The 22,645-nt window shown below is 33.9% G+C and overlaps 1 protein-coding gene across 1 annotated transcript in view; it reads left to right on the forward strand.

Moving 5' to 3' along the window:
* LOC124363549 overlaps positions 1-22,645 on the forward strand; it is a 547,333-nt gene that overhangs the window by 417,602 nt on the left and 107,086 nt on the right.

The following is a 22,645-nucleotide window of genomic DNA, read 5'->3' on the forward strand; positions in this document are numbered from 1 at the left end:
TTTAAAATAAGAATAAACTGATAAAACGGAGTGTCGAATTAACTACCCGACAGAACGTAACGAAAGTCTTTATCGAACGACTTGTAATTACTGACTGTAAGGGAAACTTTACTGCCCTTTGATCTTTTACCCCTTCCAATTTATACATACATTAATACACAAATATATACTTTCTAATTATATCCATGGTAACAAACTAGACAGAATATCTATATGCCGTCTTCCCAAGGGCGAATTTGCTACCCATTGATTTTAAAATTAAGAGTATTCTCCCCTTGGACGAAGAGGGAACCTGTATACTAAGTTTCAAGAATCTATGACCTTTATATCTAGAGTTGTCAATAATTAATAAGGACCTGTCAAGTCATTAATAACATCGCCTGTTTGTTGGAATAATATCGCTGTATTTACTTTTCTGTTATTACATATTTTCGTTTTGAATCGATTCTCTTTGACAAATTAACATAATTAACAATAATTTGTTGTAAATCACTGTATCATATAAAATGAATTGCCTCATTTTTTTAATACTATTTATGGTTTACATCAAAATACCACTTTTTTCTCTTTATTGGTCACTCAATTTTAAATCCTAATGATTTTAATCCAAACCTCTGATCCCTCCGAGTAATTCATTTATTTCGAACTCATAGTATTTTTAATACAACGTTTCTATCTTTTAACTAGTTTATTAAGAATTTAAAACTACACTTTTGGCCATTTGGACCAAATTTGTTATAATCTGTTCGGTTTATTCCCCTATAAGGCCAATACCAGTTATATACTTCTTAATTAAGGGTTTCTGACCTAATGTGTCTGCCTTCGTCTTTTGAAACGGAACTGGTGTCGCATTCCTTTGTTTCTGGTAACGGATTGTACTAATTCCTTTTTTCTTTACCTCCTCTCCACTTCCGAACACTCAACGCTGCTTATCGAGGCCGAACAACGCTGCTGATTTTCCTGCTGAGTCATTCTTCTTTGGTGTTACTCTAAGACCTCCCTTTCATCAGTTCTTCCTTTTCTTCCTCAACTCCTCGATACTTTATTTTTCTTCAGCCATTTCCTATTGTGATTTCCGCGATTAATGCATACTAGAAGCTCGCTAATCGATACCCAACAACTAATGAATGCTATAACCTTTTGGCCTTAGCCCTACACATTTAATTGGATAGTGAACATTTTTTTTTTAAATGGACACCTTTTAAAGGGATATCTTTCTCCAGTTGCTGCGGTGCGGCGGCCGGAGATCTAATTTTGTCCGCCACATCCAAGCTGGCTTAGTACAATCAGAGAAGCCGTAATATTTCGATGATTCTTCATCAATTTCCAACAATTTTGAATCACTTCTTACAACGTGACGAGACGGCACCCTGATAAGATACAACCCCTGCTTAGGCCAATTCACTTATGCAATCTTAACTGCTTGAATCTTAGGGATTGACAGATTCTTATAAAAGAATTTTCAAGCACTTCAATCGAAGTACACGGAGGAACCCACACCTCTAGCAAGGAAGACGGGCTCTTAATAATAGTGTACGTCTGGATCAAGCTATAGAGAACCAGAATTCCCAATACATATTCTCGGTTTAAAAAACATATCCCACAACATATCCCTTGTATCATTAGCCACAATTCTAATCTTTAAGAAACTTTGGTTGTAGAGAGACAGACAGGCGCATTCTGCCACCATGCAAGTTCAGGGGAAATTTCACTTGGGCTTCTCATCTACTATGTATGATTGATCACCAATAGTCTAGCTAAAATTTGTTAAGACTAGGGCATGGAAGAAATCTCTCTGGTTACGAGTAGTACCCAGAAAAGGTTTTGAGTCAGATTCTGTCACCTCTTACGTCTCTCGTGCAAGGCTTAACTCAGGAACTCATTTCCGTCCCTGCACAAGAAATATTACTGTAAAGTAGAGAGTAATAAATTCACATATATATTTCTTAATAAACTTGGATTTGACAGGTTTGTGTGATTGTGAATAATAGACGGACAGATTTAGCAAACATTTATTGGAACAGCTCTATCATCAACTGGGGATAATGAACAGTTTATAGAGCTCTCGTGAGAACTACAATCATAAAATCTGTTCTCATAGTAAACTGATATTGTTCTGCGTTATATCGCTACTAACTTTGCTTTATTTGGCCTTAGTTGTCTTATAACGTACAGTACTATCAATTAACAACCACAGCATTAGTATAAATTGTTTTAGTAGTAAGTAAAGTTATACATGGTCTCAAATCGTTTAGTTTTCCACAAATATTATTAAATTTAAACAAAACGATTAAATTAGGAATATTTTAAAATTTAATCCATTCATCTTTCTAAATTAAAAGTTGTATTTAAATATTATTTATATAGACACAATACTCATTAGTGGGAATATTAATTTATCATTAATAGCGCTCATTACCGTTATTAAAAAGAAATATTTTCCTTTGAGCGCCTTTTAATTCCGCTCAATGAATTTCAGTCATCTTCTACCTCGCTACCATATCAGCATTTGCAGCAAAAATAGTTCGACATTAGACGCCCTTAATCGAGCACCCGAAGTATCGAAGCTACAACAGATACAAGTTGGTTAAAACGGAAATCACCCTTATAAATTTCCTACGTACTAAGAATCATAATTAGGTTAAATCAATGTGCGTTTCATTGCCACTGAAACCCTTTAACGGTTAAATCCACTCAATGTGTAAATTGTACAATATTAATGAGAGTACATCGCTTACAAAACAAACCATAAGTAAAAGGGTGATTCAGAGATGACATGTTCATTGTTATTGCACTGAGTGTGACAAAAGAATTATACGTGACTTACTGGAACAGTGACGATAAGGCGGTATGCGGTTGGTCTGAAGGCAGTTATAGGATGCCTAATGTAAATAAGTTTGTAATAACTACTAATTACTGGCCCAATACTCTTACAATATTCTGGCGAGTTCAAAAGTTTTCTTTGCTTCATTTTTACATTTAGGTTGGAAAACAAATGATTAGTGTATCTGTTTAAACAGTAAAAGTTAAGTGAAGAACATCTAGATAGTGTCAAATAGCGTGAGACGTTGGCACTTAAGGTGTAAAGATAGTGAACACATGGAAATTCTGCCTGTTTATATTGATACCTAAAACCACGTCTTACACACTCTCAAAAAATGATTAAACTATTTTTAACGTTGAACTTATTATATTGTTACAACAATGAACCGGTAACCATTCCAACGTTTACGCTCATAACTTTTAAAATATCTCAATGAGCCGCGATAGTTATTAATATTGTGGTTTCACTAAAACCACTATTTAGTGGATTGAGGTGAAACCCAAGTAGATATTTAGTTATGTAAGCCAGAACACCAACCACTGTGACCACACGGTGCGCGCGGAGTGACGTATCGCTGGCCTTATCATGCAAATTTGCTCTCTCTCTCTCACTGTAGGTAAACATTGCAATGTTCCAGCTTTTGTTTAAACATTACGCTTGTAAAGTTTTACTTCTTAACTTACCAGAGTCGCTCAGTAAATATGGTGTTGTGACGTATTCAATTGTTTCATGCTGAAGCTTACAGGTACTTGACACTTACTAAACTTGCTGAATTCCTTTGTAAACATAAATATTTTAATCACATTTGTATGGGTATTTTCCCACCTCCAATATGTGTCCCCTGTTTATATGAGGCATAAGGCATCAAACCATTTCTCTATATGTCAAAATGTATTGGACTTATTTAATGTATTTTAAAATTAGAGTTTAAGCTTGTTCATGAGCGAACTTCTTGGCTTGTAGAAATTGCAATCCAATGTTTTTAAGGAGAGATCCCATTTTAAGCATTATTCTGCCCGTCCTCATGAGCCACTGGCCTGTGCGAGGATCTTATTAAACAGAATAAGGGAAAGAGTCGATTCAGTACAAGTTCGATGGTACTGATACAAAATGCAACAATCATAGACTGGATTTGAACCTGCACTACGAGGCACGTCCAGAAAGTAAGTGTACTGGTACTCTCACAGCTGTAGTGAATGCTTTTTGAATCGAGCACAAGTTGAATCGATTGCAGAGCTCCAAAGAGTTTTTGGAACGTTACGAACTCGAAGACGATCATTTTCTTATCGCGAGTGTAGTTGCCCACTATACGCCTGAAACTAAGAGGCAGTCTAAACGGTTTTCACCTCATTATAAATTTCAACCGGAGCTTTTTCCTTAAAAACGAGATAGCTAATTTCGCACTTGGCGGGAGATACTATCGACATTTTTCGCGAGAGAAGCTACTGCGTCAAGAATTTTCAACACACTAACCTCGGATTGGTCTCGTTTTGAAGGTTTGGAGTCAGGCTACGCGGCAGTGTTGCCAACATGTCGAAAAAGTATTCCTTACAGCTGTGAGAGTACCAGTACACTTACTTTCTGGAAGTGCCTCGTATATCTAATTTAGACTCAAGTCGATGCTTAGACCGCTCACGCTCGGCCATCGATACTCCCACTTACTTGTGAAACAAACATGTTGACTGAGCGTCAGCGAAGCCTACCACTCGTGGGAATGTAAAATTTTAATTCCTGTCTATCTGTTCGCATGATATATCTAGAATGAAATGACCCATACATTTGTGTTACGCGACACGTTGTGTGGCTTACTCCTACCTTGTTAGTTATTTAATTCGTAATGAAAGTGGATTACATCAGGTATTTGTCAAACCACTTAGTTTTCTATTTTGTAAGTGATTAGAGGTTCCTCTTTGTAGGATGATGAAATTATACATTGGTTAATCCCTCTTACGAGAATCATTGAAACTGCTGAGAATGGTATCTACTCCGTTATTTATTTATAATAAAGCCAACAAGAGATGGGAACTGAGGGGAAAAAGAAAATAGCTAAAAAGACAGGGATTGATTGGCATAATACTCCATACTTCCCACTCATGGGTTAATTATATAAACGACCACGAAGTTCGTAAAATCGCCTCTAAAATCCTAATTGATGTTTCTCCCAACTACCCAAAGAAACTGCAACACTAGATATTGTAATATTGTAAACTCCCTCTATGTAGATTCATCACAAATATGTGATCTGATTTATTGTGAATTGTAATTATAGTTCATACTGGCGGCTATAGAAAGAATTGTCTACATCTTCACTTCTAGGTGCTCATAGAATAGGCCCATTGTATATTAGGTATGTAACTCAACATTTGTGAAACGCAACGCAATCATTCAAATTTTTATCATAGAAAATTACTTATCACTAGGTGTAGAGTAAACAGCGATACATAAATTGGTTCTTTTTGTAGGCTACACTTTGGATACACCAGTAAATAGTGCCTGTGACTACAGAAAAGTATCACCTTCTATTACGTAATGCACTGACGTAATAAGCCTATTATATATTACGTCTTAAACGCTTCATCTGTGAGGTAGGTTTAAACATGATGATCGTGAGTATTTGGTGGTTCTATCATTGGAATATTTAACATGAAACTATTTATGTTCTGTACCTATGTCTGGTCTTCAAAAAGATCCTGTAGAATGAGACAAATTTTATTGCAGGCAATGCACTCGCAAGTCCATTTAGATGGACAAGCGTGTCCAAGTCAACCTTCAGATGGTCAGTCCAAATGGAACAGGCTGCTTTTCACGCCTTATGCACTACGTCCCTGAAATGATCAATGAACATTGACACTCAGGTATCGTATCGGTGACACGTGGGCTTGGTTGGGCGTTTTTTTACCCAATTAGGTATAAAAAAACCATTCCGGCATCCCCGGTCACCTCCTAGAATCGGGTGGATGGTTTCTGAGGTAACGCATCATTGGGGTGGTCGATACCGTTTGCAGCACTTTCTTATTTCTTTAAACAGTTTACATGCATATTAGGATCACTTAAATACGAACTATCAACGGTTTCATTAGTGAAGTAGGATTTCAAAACGTGCTTTTCTGTTAAATCGTCAGGACTGTTGTAGAAAATATTTTGTACTTTCGGTGCAGTGTCCGTTATAAGAGTTTACAACTTTATGAGCGCGCAGTATATTGACAACTTGCCAAAGCTCCATTGTAAAGGTAACATTCCTATCGTGTATTGATTCTATTTTTGTCATTACAGAATCTATATGATTTTTCAAGTTTTCTTTATAGGCTCTTGGTCTCTTACCATTGGCCAAAGTTCCTTTTTGAAAATAACGCCTATTAGTTTCTCACAGTTACTTAGTCTAAACAAACCTAAATATACTAGGTTGTATAATATAATGCACATTACAATACACCAATAAATTACTTCAAGATAGTAAACACAGCTTCAATTTTCTAATACAACCAATGTATAAACCAACTAAAATAATACGAAAACACATTAAAGCGCAACAGAAAATATTAGAATCAATAATATGTTTTATTTTATAAAATATCAAACTACCAACGTAACAAAAACTAATACACAAGTCCTTTTTAAGGTATAAATGTTTACAAAAGCACAATGCCAGCATCTTGTTGCACTCGGAAATATGAAAACACGAGTAGAGTAAAATGCATGTGTCACTTGTTTTATCTGTAAAATATTCCATATAAAATTACATGATGGTTGTACAAGAACATCAAAATGTGCATAAAGGGCTACAGAAGAAAGAATTCAAAACTAATCTATTTACATTGATCGTTTCTTTATTTAAGTTGTATACAACTTGAATACTATGATTCAGCTACATGTCATTTGAAATCTATACTAGAATATCTCATTTAAGTTTTTATATTCTGAATGGCTGACTCTTTAATCGGACTCTCCGGGAAATAGAACTCAAATTCAGTGTCTTCTGTGAAAGCGTCTTTCGGTAGTGAATAGATGTGCACTCAAAATTCAAGCATAAATCCAGCGTGGAAGATGAAGTGTGACGTAGTCTATGTATGATAGTTAGCCACTGTCGGATGGAACTTGTTTGATGAAACTTCACGTAACGAGCAAAGGCTGCTAATGAAGCTGTATTATCCATTCATAGCCTGCAAATAGCCTCTTTCATAACTACCTACCTCTTTGTATGTCTATGAGTTTTAAATTTAAAACACTGTAAAAATTGTAAACTTCTAAAACCCAAAGCATTTATTTCAGTAAAAGGTGATTACAAAAATATAAAACCAGTTAATTAATACTTGTAATAGACCTAGAGCTTCCATTTAAAATATGTATACTAAGTTGATTTTACACATTCCAAACACCAAAAAAGGCAAAAAATTGTTTCAATGTGTATTTAAATTACTTTAAGTTTACTTACAAAATTTCAATAACAATGCAAAATTATTAAGGAAAAGAACAAAGAATGATGATTTGGATGTAAATTATAAAAATAATAAACAAATTAACTGAGTTGTTTAAGTACAATTGTTTTGAAAACGGAATATCTAAACGAGTAAAAGTGGCTAGTAACTAGTTTCAACTCGAAAATAATGTTCTGAAAATATCGTATTTAAAATTACATTCAGTTTTTTAAATCTCATAAATGTAAAAATTAGTAACATTTGTCTTGCACAATATATTTATATCAACGTGACGTTTATTCCCTGACATGACACTGTGGTAGATACAACGGCCATATGTGACAGATACTCATGCCCTTGCACTATAGCCTCTATACATATATATCAATGTAACATACATCCCACTACATTACATTGTGTTCAGTACAACCCCACATTAGACCATTACGCGTTTGCAATCTTGCCATCTTCATACTGTGTAGGAGATGTATCTCGCGAAACCTTTTAAAATGACACATTCCATTTATTACATCATATTCCTCACATTTACTAAACGTGGATAGTTGACACACATTTTGCTCCTTTATCCAATATTTGAGGCCTGATTTCTTATCAGATTTTTTTAAATTGATGTAATCATTTATGGGTTAACAGTTAAAATAATCTGATAAAAAGTTTAAACTGTTATGTAGAATCGATAATAACTACTGCATTTCTCTATAATATGATGCGACCCTAAAGGAAATCGATTGGTTTGCTCAACTTATCCGATGTGGAGCCGGTTAGTGTGACTTAATTTGCAAGTTGATGCTACTCAGATTTTTTTAATTTATGTAATTATTTGTGGGTTAAGAGTTAAAATAATCAGTATCAGTTAATTTTCTGATAAAAAGTTTAAACTGTTGTGTAGAATCGATAATAACTACTGCATTTCTCTATAATATGATGTGACCCTAAAGGAAATCGATTGGTTTGCTCAACTTATCCGATGTGGAGCCGGTTAGAGTGACTTAATTAGCAAGTTGATGCTACTCAGGTGGAGGGTTTCCCAGCACACTTGAGGTAGCGGGGTAATTTTCTGTTAGCTCGGCCGTGTTCCTTTAACCGGATTGGCAACCGGCTCCGACCGCTTTACACCGAAATTAGGTGGACAGAGAACTTAACAGGAATGAGTTAGCTATCCACTATTCCTCCTCCTGTGACCATCGAAATATAGTAATAAGAATAATAAATAATGTATTCCTCTAGTAGTTTACAATTAAACTAATATAGACATTTATCTGGAATTGCTAGCCATAATATTAAATACCTATGGCTAGCACAACTTAAACTAACATAATTATTTATATATTTACAGTCGATAATTATCAACTTAAAAACTTGCGGTATACACTGTAGTGTTCTTAATGTAATTGAATGTGAAAAATTACAACTTCTCTTTTCTTGACAAAAACCCATACCAAACACAGAAATTCAAACAAAAGTTAAAATACTGGAAATAATAAAGTTACTTAAATGTAAGAAAATTACTTATGTACATATTTACAAATACAAATAAAAAATATATCTTCAATGTGCATTAAAAGAACCTGTTTGGCTAACCAATAACCTCAAGCAAGTCACTTATTTTGGCTTTTTTCTAAAAGCCACGTTTTTAACTTATTTTGAAATAGTTTAAAACGGTTATATATTCGATACCAGTATTTTGTACACAATCAACTGATATATAACAAAAGATAATGATGTTGAACACATTATTCTTTTTCTGTTAGCACATATAGGAGAACAGTTTATTACTTGTTTTTCATTAGTGGGAAAAATCATTTGTAGCTGTGATTCAAAATTAGAGCCATGAGAAACAAGTATAATTAATCGAATAATGAAACAGGTATACACACTGAATGAGTCACGATGCTCATATAGTAATGCTAGTGTAGTGTGGACAACATGTACTCTTAACACATGAACATACAGGCTGTTCACAAAAGAATATCACAAACTTCTATGACTGATAGTACTCATCAATTCAAACAAAAAGTGTCGTATAAACATAGGTCGAAAAATAAAATGTCTCGATTTGCTGCTAGCCACCATTTTGTATAAAAATTGTTATTTCTAAAACTAGTTAAGGTAATGAAACTAACTTTAGTACATATATTTAAATAGACAAAAAGAAAACGTAAAACATTAATTGTGTTATCTTCTTTAACACTAACAAAATTGCGTCTGTAGAAATGCGTATTAACCAAATGTTTAAGACGATATGTTGCCTATAATTCTGCAACTAAAATTAGGGCGTAGAAATGTTTGGAGTTTATTATTGTTACTATGGAGTAGGTCGGTTTCTACTACTTACTATGACACTCGGTCGTTTCACTGCCGCCACCTCTTAAAACCTTAATATTGTAAAAGTTACGAAATAATAATTATAAATATTGAGAAAATATGAATAATGGTGCATGAATAATACATATAATGTAAAACAACTGATACCAGTCCTAATGTATTGTTTTCCTACCTTTTGTTCAGTGAAGTTTAAATAATTGTTCTTTGCAATTACTCATGGAAATTAAACGGAATGAAACGTTTATTCTCTCTTCACAATCAATTAATTGTAACGAAACAACAACAATATTATACTCAAAAATAATATTATTATATTTATTATTTTCGTGGGGTGGGGAAATTTAATTTCTATCTGTATATCCGCACGATATCTCAAAAATAATATTACCTGTGACTTGATACTGTGCATGAAGGTTTATATACGGAGAAAATTGAGTTCCATGATAGTACACGTCACTCCATGGGATTTGGCTGAGCGTTAGCGAATATTTTTACATTGGTTTTATGGGTAAATGTAACGGGAATATAGGAGAATAAATAATTTGGGAAAAACTAAGTAAACTCATAAGAGATTTGAACATATGACATATGTTTCATACATGCAGCCCAACTATCCCAACACATGCATTATTTTATAGTGACTTAATGTATTAGACTTTTATTATTTAAACAATGATAAAACCCACTTTAATAAAAAGGTGAAAATGTATTATGTTGTAAGATGGAAGATCTTATATGTAGATTTTAAACTTTGCGTTACACTTCATTTCTACAAGAATGAGATCTATGATGCGTCATGTTTGTTCATCTCCTTTTTTGTATGATTTTCTATCTGTTTATCTGTCCGCAGGACATCTCGAAAATGAATGAGCTATAGATTTGCCATTTTGACCTATACACCTTTTATAACACTTGGTGTAGCATACTGCTTCGTTGTTTATTATTATTTCGTGTACTTATTTGAAACAAGACATTCGGCCTATCACTAAACTTTATCGAAGTTTTTATTTCTAACTAAGTATACGCTCTGTAAATATCGAAGCAGGCTGAATGAAGAACAAAGTGTTATCGCCAACTACGGTTACAGCTGTTACAGCGTGATGTGGAATAGGAAATCACTACGTTCATTCACCAACATATTTATCAGTCAGCTGAGGCCAGTTTCACCACGGCGGCGAATCCGTACCTAAAAATGCAGGATTTTGACGTAAGGCAAAGGATGTCAGCCAAATATGTGAAGTTTTGTAAAGGACTATTCAGAAACATAACTCGCGGGACAGTACAAATATCGAGTATAGCTCCACTTCACGTTCCACCTAGTGCATCGTCTGCAATCTGACACTGTCGCAGACTTAGATTCTGAAGTCTACATCGCGTGGAGAGTTTGCATTGTTTCGACATCATAGATACATAAACTATAAAAATTGTATATATCTATTGCACCAACCAATCATCCAATGCAATCTAAATAAAGATATGTTCTCATAGTTTCATCAGGTGCACAATTAAATGCACTGCTATGTTTTAGACATGATTCCAAAACGCGGTTGAGCATCCGAGTTTTCTACAATGACGTGGCTGTGGTGAGAAGAGTTGATTCACAATGGATGTTGATTTTATCTCCTCTTTACCTTTTGTTTAGTGCATCGTTTGAAATGTGACAAGAACACTGATCATCGAATACCAGTGTTGAAAATTGTATTTGTCTTCGACAATTCTTTTTCCCATTAGCTTTCAATGTATCAGTTGTCAATCCATGGTTAATACTAAAGCCAAATTAAAATCTATGCTAAATTAAACACCAGTTGTCTGATAATAAGAGGCTTAGTCTAATCGATTGATTCAATGCTTCTTTCCAGGAATTAATTCCTTTGAATCATACGTGTTTGAAATTGTGCAGTTACATTTACCACGAATCATCTCATCCAATCAGTAAGCAATGTTTTTAAATACCTTGCAAAACCAAAGCTTTCACAGAGAGAAAGTCGTCTTCACTGGGTTCTGCCTCCATTGTTTCAGTCCAATCGGAACTAAATGTAAAATTGTCATTCAATCAAATTGGATGAGTAAATTTTTATTTTCAAGAGCAGATTATTTCATAAATGTTTCGGAAGTCGTACAAAAAGTGCCTCTAAATTATTTTCAGAAATATAATTAGACTTTTTCACTGCATGTCAGGAGATTGGCTGCACTTCGTACAGCCAATTATTATGCATTAAGTGTTTGTTACTTTTCAAAAAAACTATTTATTAAGTTGCCTGCAATGTGCCCATATATTATATTACCTTTTTGCTGGAAGTGAGAATTCGTCACGTGATTTTACCATTATCTATTGCTAGTATGATCCAGTGCCGTTTACTGCAGTAAAAGATGTTTCGATGTCTAAGAATTTCTCGTCTGATAATAGTAATAAATTTAAAATAACATAACAGTTCATTCAAAGCTTATACTAGTTATGTATATGAAATGAAGTTGTGTTGATTGAATTTAAGAAATATTACCAACCCCAATAACGGGATAAAAACTGTGTCAGTGACGAAAGCATGAGTGTGCGTGCAGCGGTTTGTGCATAATGCATGACTGAATGCCTGCATGAATTAACATTCACTCATGCATATTCCCGAGCTGTCCAGAGTAACGTCACTTCTCTCCGTCTAATTGACCGGTTACCGCTGATTGCGGTGAACCAGGAAAGTCTTCACTCAGCCGCAATTATCCCCAGCAGTGTAAGGCTGATCGAGCTCTATTATGTCCGATGCGGTATGCTAATGTGTTTATTGAGAGTAATTCAGAATTCTGATTGGTAAAACCTGTGTAATAACCTCTTAACTGGCCCACTTACAAGTAAATATAAGAGTAGGGTATTTTTCCTGACTACCTCTTATTGTCTGAGTTGGTTGCGGAGTAAAAGAGACAAAAGACAAATTCAAGATAAAAATTTAAAACTGAACTATTTATTCGTAGCTACAATATATTTTGTAGTTCAGGTATCTCTGATGTCAAAAATGTGTAAAGAGTTCATTTTGAGCTTCTTCATTTTTTGGATCTCTTCAGACGAAAATGAATCCAGGAGTCAAGCCTTCCAAACCTAGGTTTCTAGACGCTGCGCTAAGAGGAAGGTGAACTGGAACTAAACTCAACATTTACATAGTTATTCGTGCAGTCCTTAAAGTGGCATTTAACCACACTTGAGAATATATTTGGTGTAACATCGCATAATTATTAGTAATTCGTAGTAACTACTATTATGTAGTTTTTACTAGTTTACAAATAAATACAATTTTATTTGAAGTTAGAGTGAGTTCTGATTTGTACTAATATGTTACCGTAGTAATTGTTACTAATATAAACATTGAAAATACGTAATAATATTAAAACCTTCAAATAAATAAATTGTCAATTTTGTAATGTACAGTGTGCTTGTTAAATAACCTTTTCTCCGTATTATCTTTATTCTCCCTGAAATTTTTTTTTATCAACTATATTGATCAATAATCAATATAAACACTTTCTTAAGTTATACTATTCAAACTGTTTGGAAGTAACTGTATGTCCAAAATAAAGGGAACAACTTTAGGAAGCCGTTCATATGCCATTTTGTTGATTAGTGCTCTCTTTTTCTGGAAAAATTGTGGAACCAAAACTAAAAAGGGTTATAGCTTCGTCGAGAATTAAGCCGGTTCAAGATTTTATAATCAATTTGGAAGATACAAGAAGTGCCCGATCATGTGACTTACCATGTTTAATGTTGTAATCTTTTTTCTAAAAATAGTAAAAAGTGTTTTAAAACTCAATAGATCAAGATATAAGGTCGACCATTAAGTGTAATGATAAAATGGCCACATGATCATGGTTTGCCAACTAGTTTTTCCTATCCTGTCATGACTACTAATGACCTCCCAACTTGCTGATGACGTCATGCTCATCAGTCTGAACTGGAGATGTTGTATTTCTGCATTGTCGTACAATACACGGCAAAGAATACATACTAAAGTAAGAGCCCTGTTGCTCCTTCCCAGTATTAACCATCATCGAATTCTCTAGCACTCAAAATTGTGTTATTGGTTGTTTCTATACTTACTTCCAGTTGTTGGCTTGTTGACTAAGGAAGCTATCGTATAACTTTTCATCTGATAGCTGTTCACTTGTCACTTCAAATAATAATAAATTGATAGAATCATGTTTTACGTAACTTACGTAATCCTCGTTGTCGTACTACTCATGTAATGAAACTCATCACATTACTGATAAAAATAGATGGATGAAAGAAAGCATAAAAAGACGAAAAATTAAAATTCTTTGTTCAGCCAAGTTTATTAAATATAAATCCATTCCCCCAGTTATTACTTAGTGAAATATTCTACAATTTAATTACGAAGCGAGTGAAAAGTTCGCACGATACGAACACTCCAGTACTGAATGCTGACAGCCAAGAAGCTGTCGCTGCTCCATTGTCACATGGCGCCCCCCTTGCCCAGCAGTAATCGCTCCCTCAGAAGCTATTACTCTAGAGTTTAATCACGGTGTCCTAAACGCTTGTCTGATCAATGTTCTGATCAAAATATCTTCGCTCCGAAACCATGTAAAAGTCATTTTACAAATTGTTGATTTTTATTAAACGTTCAGTGTTAAAATAAAAATATAAGAAATATTCAAGTATTGATAATTTCCATGTGAATCAACAGTGATTGGATTTTTGTGTCAGTCTAGTTGTGATTTTTGTAATGAAAACTACGCTACAGTTATGTGCGTGTTGTAGATAGTAAATGATAAGCTGCGACAGAACCAGAAAAGGTAAAACCAGACTGGAACTTTGACAATGAAAAAATTAGTTCGGGGTGAAATAAAAGCTGTATTTTTAATCATACAGCAAAATAATAAAAGGGACTTTTACCAATTATGGTAGCCAAAAAGTTAAATGTAGGCCTAAATCAATTAAATTAAATATGGGAAAGAAACGCTATGATAATTTTTATATGTAATAAATAATAAAGCCACCAAGCAACAGTTAAAATGTTTATAACCCAATTTTATTAGGTACGCCTATTACTTAGAGGCTCAGAAGCAGAATTGCAACGCTGAGTAAAATCGTTTTTAAATCAGTGGTTTAATTTGCAAAAATTCATGAAGAAATATTATCGTAGACACACAAATACAGGTTAGGATATACTTTCGTTATATTATTTTTAAACTAAATTTACAATAACTGTTACATTCTTATTTCTGAAAACCCCCTTTGTACATATTTAACATTTATACCTAAATATGCGTCAGTCAATACATTAGGAAAAGGCGCTAAACGTTAAAAAGTTCAATTTGGCACTAATTTCCAACTTGTGTGTGGCGTTTAAAACAAGTTCAAGTCAAACATCAACCCCAAACTTTAAACTGATGTTTGACTGGTATGACCGCTTTTAAACTTTAGGGACGCTCTGTTAGGACATACAACTCCCACTGCAATGTGACTCGTAATCTGCGTTTGTAGACCTCCAGAGATACGTAATAATTAGCAGAATGAATTGAATATTCAACATACAACGATAAATTTAAATACTTGTCTGTAAACACTGCAGATGCCGTATTTCTTGAACAAGTTTCGCTACATTTGTAATAAACTTTCCTCTTGTAATTACAAAACTTGTTGACTTGTAGCCCAATAGGGCCCGAGAGAATAGATCCGTAACCTAAAAATAACTCTGTCCTATGAGCTTTCTTAGTGGAGTATATTTTAATGGTGTAAAATTTGATCTCAATGTTAAAGCCAGATTTTAATCAAATACAACCGGAGGGAGCAATGTCCTAGAATAGAAGCAGTAAGTGGGCAGTCGGTCTGGTCGCATTTATTTTAATCAAATGTCATGAATATCAAACCTAAGGATTGGTTGAACACGTCTGGATCAAATAGAAATCCCCAGGATGAAAACAGTTTTCAACAAAACTGTTATGGGATCTTTGTTAGTTAAGGGTTCATTATTAATCTTGAAATACAGTTTTATGCATTTATTTCAAGGTCACAACCTGATTTCTAGCCAATATAACCTGAGGAAGCAAAGTCCTACAATGGAAGCATATAGAATAGGTGAATACATCTTACCCAAATTTGCCACGAATGTCTTGCCTCAGGATTTATATTATAAAGTTTGGATCCAAAGGAACAAAGCCCCAGGATGAAAGCGGTTTTCAGCAACACTGTTCTGGAATCTTTGTTATTCAAGGATCCTTGACATTTCTGATCAAGGTTAAAGCCCGATTATGATCAAATATGGCTGAAGAAGGCCAAGACCTGGGACGATAATGGTGAATTAGGTAACCAGCTTGGCCTTAACACTCGAAACTAAATAAAATTTAAGTTTATTCCACTTAACATTGTATCTCTGCAATACACGTAAACGAGCGTTTATATACCTACTCATAAAAGTTTCTTCTGACCTTGTATTTTTTTTTCTTTTGAACATTTCTCATATCAGTTTGATTATCTCCTTTGAATTTTTAGATTATACATTTTAAATGTGTGTGGCACCTGAATTAAAACTAAGCTAAGTCTAATAAATTCATTAATTGAATTTGAAAGACTATTTGTTTGTTTAATCATAAGTCATAAATATATCCATCCGTTATTAAATAATTTAATTGCAATGTTTAGTTATAAATTTAATATTTTTAGAGTGTGTGTCTATCCGTCCAAGACTTCTTGACTTTATATTTTATTTTTTTTTTTCCGAGTGCCTGTTAAATATCCGTTTCAATGTTACGTTCGGAGCCGGTAGCTTAAAATACTCAGATCCGATATTACAAATTTCATAGGCTTTTTAATGTTGTACGCTTCAACGAGGCTATCAGTTAAATCCTTCCTTTCAATTCAAAGGACAAGTAATTTCAATAAAATATCTGTTTTCTTTACTGAGTACCAAGAACGAATTAATTTTCTCTTACAAGAGAAGCCACTTAAGAAAAATTGCTTTCTGAAGTGACGTGTTTATTATTTCAAGCAGTACCGAGAAGTAAAGTTAATAATAAACTCATTAGCAGCATTGTTATATAACATATTTTTAATATTTCAAACTTTTTAAAAATTTGTTTACAGCTCTCGTTTTAGCATGTCGCTATTGTTGTGCACTAAATAATTGTAACAGATATGATCCATTAACCGAGAAACACTTATGCGATGTGTGTGCATCACACTAAAATGGGGTGATCTTAGTATGTACTGGACTGAAATTTAATGGACTTAGAGTGTAGCTGACTGAAACGAGCTAATCACTGATCAACTAAGTATGCGGCAGACTAAATAGAAGTGATCAAGTTGTCAACTTTTGACAAAAAAATATATATTTTTTCAAGAAGTGATATCGGTTCTCTTTTTTATTTCCTTAACCCTACATTAAAAGGTTCACATTAAAGAAATAAAGAAATATGCGTTTGAACAAGCCAAAGTTGTGTGGTAACAGAAACGTTGTGTGCCAAACTCGATGAGGAAATTGAACCTGGGTGTTGTGGATGTTTGGCTCCCTTTCGACGTGTCTACAACTCTCCCTTTTACTGCGGTCAGGTTCTAATTTCGCCCCGATGCCAGAATACAATTCATAGTCATCCGCAGGTCCAGATTACTTAAAATTCCAGACCTTTTTCCGTTAATTAGCCACCAATACCTTTTTACATAAGTAATATTATTAGCCCCTAATCCTAAATAGAAAAACCAGTTAAGTTTTAAGTTAAAAAGACCAACATTTCTTTTAAATTTGTTAAAGGAACGTCATTGAATTGGTTACATTTTCAGTAATTTTTACGGTCCTCAGGCAGACCGAAAATAAAATATATCGGCCTACTGTGTGATGTAGTACTTTAATGACGCAACCCATGCATAAAGATGCGTCTTCAACGAACGTATTTTTATATTAATAAATTATTTAAATATATAAATCATTTAAGGAATCCTACGTTATCAGGACGTTTTTATATTATAATTATTTAATGTATAAGTCATGAGGCTCATAAATAATAAGATCTCACTTAAAAGAAGCTGAATATAACACTTACGCAATTATAACTCTTATGGCATTCTCTTAAGACATTTATGGCATTCATCATGACTCTTTGTACGAACCTGGAAGACAAAGAGCATAGATAAATACTGAAATCATGAATTGGACCCTCCACGTATACAAAACTTCTTTGAAATTGTAGTTCAAGAACTTTTTGTGCAGTATAAGGAGTTTTTAAACAGAGTTGTTGAAGAATTTGTCATGGTCATTACAAACAAATGTGAATTATAAAAAATGTATGGTGTTTAGTAGATGTAACCGTGGATCACGCACGACGTAACAGTGACAAAGGAACCAAAGGTAAAATTAATACAAAAGTTATAACTCAAAATCTTTAGATACGAGTATATTAATTGGTGATAAATTGTGATCATTCAGAACTGTGTAGAAAGACAAGTCTGAATTACTGAAAGAGTAGAAAGACGTTCGCAAACAGAATGGATGATCTTTTAACAGTTATTATAGAACTTCTCTCAACATCTTTTAAAATATTTACTCACAGAATTCATATAACGGTTTAGATATATTCTCAAAACTATTCTGAAAGTAAGTTCGTGACTCCTATTCAGTGTTTTTAGGGAGAGCTCCATATCCTCCAGATATGTGAAGATGAGGGGCAAAAAATATTATTTAGTGTAAAGATGACAAAACATGTGAACGTGTCAGACCCACCGTTCCTATACTGAACAATTTTGTACGTGTACTTTTTAACCTATTCTATTGAGATTGCTACATACAGTTTTAATATATTTGTGGAATTGTGGAAAGGAATGTCGGTCGTCCTTGGTACTACCTCATTTTATCATGAGTAAACAGCTAACAAATGTCACTCTCAGTGAAGGTCAAGAGATAAGAGTCAGATATGACATCGTGTGCATGATAAGATGATATTACTGTTTAACAAATTACCTTCACCATTTACGTATATTTCATTCTAAACTCATTTATGTAAATAACGCTTGATTAAAGTATTGTGAGAACTTCTTCAGAAACACTGTATTTCTTTCAACTGTATTTGACTTATAAAATAAAATATTACGTAAACTCATAAAAGTTTAATATAATGGAATGAATATTTGTAGGTGCAGTAATTTAGTAAATATGTAAGATTTAGAACACATATTATTTCATAAATTACGACTGCTGTGAATAAGTTCTCAGTTATCATAAAGAGCTGTATAAGCAACTAATTTTATTTCAATTTTTTAGAACAAAAGAAAGCTTTTTGAGCTGATCAGCGAAGCGATCTTCTAGTAGGTGACAATACCGTGTCCTAAGATGTATCAGCTCGTGGTATAATACCTAACTCCGTTATGTATACTCAACCATTTGTATTAAAATTATTAAACTTAATTTTGTTACACTCTCAGCTACAAACTGTTAGATACACGTATCAGATCCAAACAAATCCAACCAGTACAAATCTGTCAGAACTTTCGCAGGTACAACTAATACATCTGCCAGATACAGCTTTGTTCGTTACACTTACCTGGTAGAATTCTGTCAGTACATCTACAACAGATACCATTCTCTGAATGTGTTAGGTTCAACTTGAAGATTAATTATACAAATGTTCAGGTATATTACATTATACCAGTTACAACCCTTCCAGATATCACTTTTTAACAAGTCAGAACAAGTATGTCAGAACTGTCTCAGATGCAAGTAAAATTATGCCGAACTATTCAGTTACACCACAGCCATATTCAACACTATCGGATACAATTCTGTCTAGTACTGGACTATCATATATAATACTGTCTGATACAACACCATAAGTTACAACATTGTCAGATACAACATTGTCTTATACAGGACTATCAGATACAAAACTTTCTGATACAACACCATGAGATACGTAACACTATCAGATACAACACTGTCTCATACAATACTATCAGTTACAACACTGTCAAATACAGGACTATCAGATACAACACCATAAGCTACAACACATCAATTACAACACTGTCTCGTACAGGACTATCAGATACGACACCATAAGCGACGACACTATCAGATACAACTGTTTCAGACTGGTTATCCTACGATGAGACCTCTAATTCATGAGTTCATTTAATTAGAAATTACATGTGTTCAGAATTATATATAGGGTGATAAAAAGTGTTAAGATTATATTACTTCAAGCACTTTCAAATGTCACATTATTTAAGATTAATACTTTAATAACTACAATGTTTATCCTTTTTGTGGAACTGGTTGTACTTTACAACAAAATTGTTTCATCTCTTCCTGAAACTAATATTGTTTTAATACATCAAATAAATATATTTGCCAATGGCGCAGTGTAGTGGGTACGGCGGTTATCGCAAGATAACCAGATCAAGCAGCGCCGAGCGTGGTTGCTGCTTGGACAGGTGACCGCTGAGCGATCCTGTCCTTGCAAGCGGCCCGCCTGCCCGGCCATTGGTGGTGGTTCGGAAGTCACCTTTAAGCCGTTGGTCCCCAGGTTAAGTGTTAGAGAGGGCTTCTTAGCCCTAACTTCGCCTGGTAAAATAAGACATTCTTTACTTTTTTTTTCTTTTTTTAAATATAATAAATGTATAAATCTATGAGTCAAATTTTAAAATATATTGAAATAAAGTGCTTAGTTTATTTTTACTTTCATAAAAAGCGTAATCCTTTAATTATTTTACATATTCAAAATATCTAATACGCTTTCAATAATATAACAACTTTAAAGCTACTTTAATGTGTTTTTGCGTATTTGTCAGGAATATTGCAAAACAACAAAAAGCCCTTTGGGGCGAAACTGTAAAATATAAAGAGAAACGTAGATAAAAAGGGAAATGTAACGGAAGTTAAGACACTAAAAGGGAGGAATGCCGGAAAACGCTGGAATTTAAGACATTTTATGTCAAGTGCCGTCCGTATACTATTACTGATCTCCAGGGCTTGCGCGCTTTGTTTGTGTCATGTTGTATTATCAAAGGAACCCAAATAACTGTGTTATTAAATATTCCGCGTAGGATATAATAATTACTTGCAGAATATTCATCGGGAAGTAAACGTAACAGGTCAGTAACAGCCTAGAAGTACTGCAAGTACTTACAATAGAGAGACAATAGATAGGTACCTAACTCTAAATCTCCCTGTACTGTATGATCTTTAAGTAGAGATTCATACAGCACAATAGTTTGGTACTTTCACATAGCAATTATTATGACAATGAATCTTTTCAAAAAATCAAATATCAATAGAGTATATCTTATATTCTTTTACACGTAAAGTAATATGGCAGTAGCGTATACAATATTCATACATATATATTGGCGGTAGCGTATACATTCAAGATGCAATATACAAAATGTGGATAGCATTCCAATAGTAATCACTATATAGATTGTGGTATGGATTGAGTTATTTACGGATTTATTTACTCAGATAACAACTGATTTCTTCCTCTATTTACACTACGTTTATATTACATCGGCATGCTACGTCACAGAAATGCTCATGTTTCTTTTATATACTGCAGCCGTTTATGTCCGTTTTTATTGTACATTAAATATCATATTCCAATTAATTGATTTGCCATTACAATTTGATCTTATCAATATATTCAAATTAGTAGTTATTTAGTCGTAAATTTGTATTTAATACGAGAACATTCATTGTATAAAATTTAAAGTTACTGAAATTGATAACGCACTGTATGAAATTCTTCAGTTTGTTGTTATGTATGTGATTACTTCAGAGCCTCCGAGCTTGCTTAAACATGTTTAATTACAACCAGGTTAGTTTTATTTAATACTTTCACTATACAACTCATTCAAAAACTTGTTATATTATTTCTAATTACCTCCTCTGGGGAACAAATTGGCTGCATCTCGCTGGGGCTTACAGACAGGAAGAAGGAGGCTTGGTTTGCTGGTCACGTATACAATTCTTAGACCTCAGATAAGTTTATTCTTTATAAAATTGTACTGTATAAAATTCACATTTACGACTCCCACGTTGATTAAATACTCCTGGATGAATTATTAAAAAAAATAATAATAATAATAATACGAGATTATTATAAAATAACTAAAAAAATTTCCCTAAATTGTGTTCTTCCTGAGATTTTTGCAGGAATTAAAGACTGGGTTGGAGATGTTTCATTTTTAAGATACAGACATTGTTTTTTTATAACCATAAACCAGTTTGCTTTGCATGAAAATTACCATTAATCGGGCCTTAAACTTATTCTAACTGACATCATTCGTTATTTAAAAAATATAAAATTTAACAGCATCAAGGCCCTCCTCTTACTTCTTCAGCGTTCTGACGACAAAGCGTATGGTTTGTAGAAGAAGGCGGAAACTGTCGAAGTAGTAATTGTGGGGAAACAGCACGACTCGGGCCCAGGCTCCATTATGGTGAAAGGAGTATGGAGGTGTTTATGATCGAGACCTGCGATCGGTGTTCCCCACACGCCCGACTGAAAACCTTCCGCAGGATGTGGAGTAGTTCAACCATGCAGTTTGTGTACAGTCCGCTCTAGCAATGTCCCTCCACTGTACGGGGCTCTGTTGATGTGGATTGGGGATTGAGGATTGATATTATCCGGTACAAATTATAAAATCACATTCATGTATAATTTGTAGAAGTAAACTCATTTTTTAATCCAACGATTTCCTTTAGCTAAACATTTTTGTGTGTAATATCTAACTTACTATTGTCCAGCGTTTTAAGGTTATACCATGCACTTTAGGCCCTGTTTAAGGGTAATTAAAAGGTGACAACAGAGGTGGCCACCATTGGAATGTCTGAAAGTATTAATTTTAGAGGAAAGTTTAAATTGGGAACTTATGACTTGGGACCACATTTTTATGCTTATTACATTTACTTATTTTAATTCAATCACTATTTTCCAATAAGGCTGTCAACTGTTTTGGCAAATTTTTTTTAGATTTAGGTTTAACATGCAATCCTGAGACATTTCTTTCCTGGTATGTTCCATCAAGACGGAACTCCGGCACACAACGCTCACTCACCTGTCGAATTTCTGTATA

This window comes from Homalodisca vitripennis, chromosome 5 (assembly GCF_021130785.1).
Source record: "Homalodisca vitripennis isolate AUS2020 chromosome 5, UT_GWSS_2.1, whole genome shotgun sequence".
NCBI lineage: Eukaryota > Metazoa > Arthropoda > Insecta > Hemiptera > Cicadellidae > Homalodisca > Homalodisca vitripennis.